This window comes from Rhopalosiphum maidis, chromosome 2 (genome assembly GCF_003676215.2).
Source record: "Rhopalosiphum maidis isolate BTI-1 chromosome 2, ASM367621v3, whole genome shotgun sequence".
NCBI lineage: Eukaryota > Metazoa > Arthropoda > Insecta > Hemiptera > Aphididae > Rhopalosiphum > Rhopalosiphum maidis.
In genome coordinates, this window is record NC_040878.1 from 67,632,839 (window position 1) to 67,638,938 (window position 6,100).

The 6,100-nt window shown below is 24.7% G+C and overlaps 1 long non-coding RNA gene across 1 annotated transcript; it reads right to left on the reverse strand.

The window, feature by feature from the left end:
- Nucleotides 1–310: 310 nt before the first annotated feature.
- LOC113554540 lies at nucleotides 311–2,580 on the reverse strand. The gene is made up of 3 exons (XR_003405278.1): nucleotides 1,965–2,580; nucleotides 1,019–1,169; nucleotides 311–373 (listed from the first exon to the last, which is right to left on the reverse strand). It is a non-coding gene; the product is annotated as an uncharacterized LOC113554540 (long non-coding RNA).
- Between the last annotated feature and the right edge of the window lie 3,520 nt (nucleotides 2,581–6,100).

The following is a 6,100-nucleotide window of genomic DNA, read 5'->3' on the forward strand; positions in this document are numbered from 1 at the left end:
GTTATTATCACGTTAAAACTTTAATAATCTTTAATCTTTACACGAAAAAGAAAAATATAGGTAAAATACTATATTAATTTCAGAATTTCTGAGTAGAAAAACTGATTAATTTTAAAACTATATTAATACATAGGTATATAATATTTACTTAGCTAACGTTTTTCCAATAAGGTATAAACACAGAATTACTTTATACTTTTCAATTAAATGAGATAGTAAATAATAAAAAAAAAAAATATGTCATGATATTTTTTTTCATCAAAATAATATTATTAATTGATTTATTGATATTATAATTTTTAGTAACCACTAACGATCGGATAGTCGAACTATCATACGTTTAATACTAATATTTTGATCCAATGTACGTAACCTGTGGACAATATAAATGATATAATATTATAATGAATTAAAATTAAAAATGTGCTTGTATCAGTAGGTATATGACATGTGCAATGTGCATGCGTTATTTATTTATAATTCAAGTGTAGTTATATGACATGACCTGCTTTTATAATTATTAGTTATTTTGGAGATATCCAAACATATTTATAAAATTTATTAAATAGAAAGTATATTAATAACATATTAACACATTACAATTTTAAACATTTTCATATTTAACTTAATTAAAAAATAATAAATATTATTCAATTAATCAGTGCTATATTTTAGTGATATTTTGATATCTCTAAATCTCCTATTCGTAATTATATTCATACATTTTTGAATCTGAAGATGTATTTGAATAATTATTATTTTTATATACCTATGTATTAAAATAAATAATAATACTATTTAGTATTATAGTGTGATAACTGAAACTTTGATCATTGATTATAGGAGACAATGTGTCATATTATTATATGATACATTATAGATACAATACAAAAAAAAACATCTATTTCCATTAATTGTTATATATTAATACACCGAAAAAATATGTCATGTTCAGGTAATTAATAATCAAATGTTTTTTTATAATATATTATATATATTTATATAGTTATGTATTTACCATGACCAATGAGTATTTGAAGTATTTCACTGTTAAATAATTAACAACTGTCTGTATATTTTGGATTACCAAAACGAAAAATGTGATTTTGTGTATAGTACAAGTATAATATAACCAACGATATGCTGATGTCCAAAAATATAGGATCAACCTGAAAATAAAATTATTAGTATTTGACAATAAACTAGTTATTGTAGGTTCAGTTCCGTAAGACGTGTTTATCTGCGTGTAAGTATATTATATTGTATAATATTAAGCTCGTGTTAAATATAGTTATAATATTCAAATATCATGTTATAACAGTTAAATACTTTTAAGTATACCAATTGAACAGTAAAATAATAAAATATGCAAGTCACGAGAGTAATTTGTTGATATATAATAATAATCAATATTATTATGAAAATTAATTTGTAATAATAATAAATTTAAACGCATATTTTAGCGCTACACAACGAGGACATAATATTCTTATTTACTATAGCAGTTAGTTTAAATATGATGTCTGAAAACTAAAAGAACTTTTTAATATTTAATCGAAGGTCTTGAATCGTAATTATTATTTGTCATTAGTTATTACGAAGGTTATTTATTTATTTTTTTTTATTATATTAACTGATTCATTTGACGATAACAAATAATCATAAATACCTAGCTATATACTACCAATGAAGAATAATATTTTTGCCCGTGTATTGCTCTTATATTTTTTTTTTCTTTGAAAGAATTAAAATTAAAAAGTTTTCATTAAACAATCTACCAATAGTTGATTTTTTCGCGAATCCGTTTTTTTTTTTTTGTGACGTTAAAAAATCGAAATATATCAGTATTATATTATGATATCATCATAATCCTGCTTGTTCGGGGTTACAAGGGCGTACGTATACATTATATAATATTATTGTACTTATTTTGGTCGCAACAATATAATAATGATATTTTATACCTTTCTTAGATTGTGTCCGATACACATTTATGTTACTCAGTACGGCAATGCTCTGTAACTACGTTATTTTCTTTATAATATACATATATAATGTGTATATAATGTATAATAAAACATGTGGATTTTGTCGGATGAATGAACAATGAAAACTGTGGACGAGTCGTCGTCGTCGTCGTCGCCGTAAAGATAGGTTCGTTGCCCTCTCCGCTCGTTGTCCCGGTATTATATTCACCGCGCAGTGTAGTGTTTTTAATGCACAGTACATACTCTCTCACTGTCTCTTTCTCTTTCTCTGTTTGCTCTGATCATCGATTTGTGGGTAATCCGATTCGACGGTGTAAGAACAACGTATAGTCAATAATCTGATTTTTAAATACATTACAATACCCTTGTAAAGGTGCGCGTGTTACCCGCAAAACTGTTCATTAATTATTATGATGATAGTAATAATTATTATTACGATCGTCTCTGTAAATGCCGAACTCGTTATCCGTATCAATTGAATTATTATTATTTAATCGATTCGTGTTTATATATAAAAAAAAACTTGTTGAACGTTGGTGCGTTAATAAGATCATATCTTTGTGGAAGGAGGTGCCGTGAAATATTGTGTATCAATAGGTTATTAAATTGCTTATATACTTATTATTGTATAATATTATTAACACGTAATAAATCTTTGAATATTGATCATACGGCGTTTTACGGCGGTTATAAAACGCAGTTTATAGTAACGAGAACATAATATAATATGGTAAAATTAGTAAATAAATAAAAAATCCGCTGGTAAGGTTAAGTTTGAATTAATTACATCATTTTGAACTTTCAGTGCTAACAATTATTTATTGTAGATATATTCATTGACATTTTAATTTATTAAATTCATTTTTTAAAAACTCCGACTATTTTCCTTTGTGTTTTCTCGTAGGGTATTGACAGTATTATTTGATATAAAATATTAATTGAAATTGTATATACTTAATTATCTATAAAATTGTGACGAATAAAAGAAAAAGCACTCGCTTGTTTCAGTTATACAGCGTGATTTACCAAGAATTCCTTTTAATCCAGTTATTAAAAATCTGATTTTTGGATTTTTCAAATATACTTAAAGATCTTATTTTCAAATTCTTGGAATTTTTTTTATATTACTTAAGAAATATTCTGAGGTGATATAAACGCCTATTTTTCAAATGATAACTCCTGTTTTCGACCGTAATTTTTTTTTGAAAATGTTGATGTATTAGAATCAAAATTCGTATACATATACGAATAGTTTTTGAGTTATTTAATTTCTAATCGGATAATATTAAATAATGCATACTTATATAGTTTCACAATAATGTATGTGAACGCTATGGTCTTATGAAAATTTTAGTAATAACTAATAATGTATCAACATTTAACATTTATAATTTGTAAAAACTAAAAATGACCCAAATATAAAAAATACTTTATTCAATATTACATATTATATTTGATATTTTTATAAAACCATTTTTGAAGGATATTTTATACTATATTTTAACTATATTTTAATAACTAAGAAACTGCATATTCACATTTTGATATTACATCAACATATTTGAAAATTATCTGTAAAATATTACTCTTTTAAAAACCCAAACACTTAAATATAGTAAAAAAATTCAAGAATTTGAAAATGGGGTCTGAATATATTAAAAAACTCTAATTTCGGAATTTCAATAAATTAATTATTAAAAGAAACACGAGGATAAGCATGCTAAGTAAATCACCTTGTTCATTAATATCTAAAAACGTATATTATCTTTAATAGCATAATATAAAATCACAAGATTTGAACTTGAAAGATGTAATTTACTTCTGCAAAAATCGATAACACTTCTACCATCGATACTAACTATATTATACTACCGTTAACGATTGTTGGGTGTACACAACTAAACAGCACTAAAAATAGGCGTGCACGCATATTAGCCTATAATTTATTGTAGTCTCGAAAATTATGTACGATATAATATGTAGAATAGGTACCTACCATTATTCTGCATGAAAACGACGTTTCTTACCGCCACAAATACCTACGTAAAACACTGTCATTCCCGTTTCCCGTTGAATTCATTCGTAATGACGGCCCTTTAACATTTATTTTGTTCAAAAGCTCATACTATTACAACAGAGCTGTTGTGTTCGCGTTTATAGTTACATATTATTGTTATTATTACTATTGCTGCTTCTCTGCTAGTGACATCATAAGCTTTAAAATGGTTATAAAAATATATACATATATCCAACACGTGTATAGAAGTAGTCGTACAGTACTTACATTTAATATAATATATAAATCATACATCATATTATAATTTAAATTTTGTATTATCTTAAATGTATGTTATAACGATATTAATAAAATATACGAGAGTACGAAACGACGAATTATTATATAGTTGTATACTTGTATATGTTTAAGTATAATACGCAACAACGATGGTAATGATGTGTGTATTTTATTAATTTTAATCAAAATATTATTTATGTAATTAATAAAAAAAAATATATAATTATTGCGTAATATTATTCCCGTAAATGTAATGCATTTATTCCCCGTAATGTATATTATAGACGCCAAGCCTTTGTAAAACGATCTGTATTTTAATTTGATGAAATATACGTACCTGTGTACGTACCTGCACGTAACTATATGAAATTATGAATACTGGGTATATTCATAGTTTCATGCAAAAATGACGTAAATTTAAAATAATTTAAATAAATTAGTAATTATCAGTATTAATTATTGATAATCAATAATTATTTTTTTCATTTGTTTGTACTTAGCGTTAGTATATTTCAACGTTTAATACATACTTATAGCTATATTAAAATAGCTAAAAATATCAGGTTTTTTTTTTTTTTTTTAATGATTTTTCTAAGGAAATATTATCTAAAATAAAATTGTACATAATTATGAGTATGTGTATAATTTTAATATGAGTAGTGAAGAGTACTTTATAGTTTATTTAATACTACTTATTATACTTCATTTATATAATATATAAAATATATACATAATACATACATATATATACATGTGACATACGCGTACTTCAGTTATATTATTAATTACATACATTTGGGAAAAATGTACACGTTTTTATAAACTAATTAATTGTGTGTTCCTTTCAACTTCAATACTGATAATTTTTGTTTAGTCGCATTACAAAAAGTCACGTCTATACAACGAAACTTACTTATATAGTGGCTGATAAAAGCAATATTGATTTTAATCCGGATAATACTGATATAAACTTTTAGATTTGTTATGAATTTATAATAATTAAATTCCAATCGTTACTCTTTTATCGGATTTAACCCAAACAAAATAAACAATATTGAGTATACCATTCCTTTTTATATATATTTATAGTGGAATCAAAACCTATACCTAGGTCGGGTCACGCCTTACATCATAATTGAGGTTGGTGGATGGGCAGCTAGATTATTATAAATAAATTAACTTCCATTTAGAGTTCAGGTAAAATAACAATTGAAGTACTTTTATACATATTATAATATATACAACGTACAACATATCAAAAACATTATTATTAGGCTGGTATAACTTTTTAAAAGTTTTGAAATAACTTAATATTATTTAACTAAAATTAAATTACTATTTTGCTATAAATATAAAAAAAAAATCTTATGAAAATATTATTATACATAATAATATTATATTTCTGTCATTATACATATTTCTTATTACTTGGACGATGTTAAATCTGCAAGTTGCTTCATTGGAAACTGTCGTACAGCGATGGTGGTAAAATCGTTTTAAACACTGAAAAAATTATTTGACGATCAGAAACAGAAGTTCTGTTTTAATGCGTGCACTACGTGTGCGTGCACTATACAGTGTGAACTATGGTCTATTAACTATGAAGAGGTTAGTTAACACGTTAGCTATTACGTAAACGGTGACTAAGAACAATAAGCAGAACTTTTTAAATTACCAATAATATAACTATTCAGTATTGTGTAGAAACATTTAAATACATTGTGTTAAGTAGGTAGGTAATTCATAAAAAATGTCATAAATATTATTATAAAAGTCATAGCGGACGGGTGGTGTAATGGGTATATGGTAAATTATA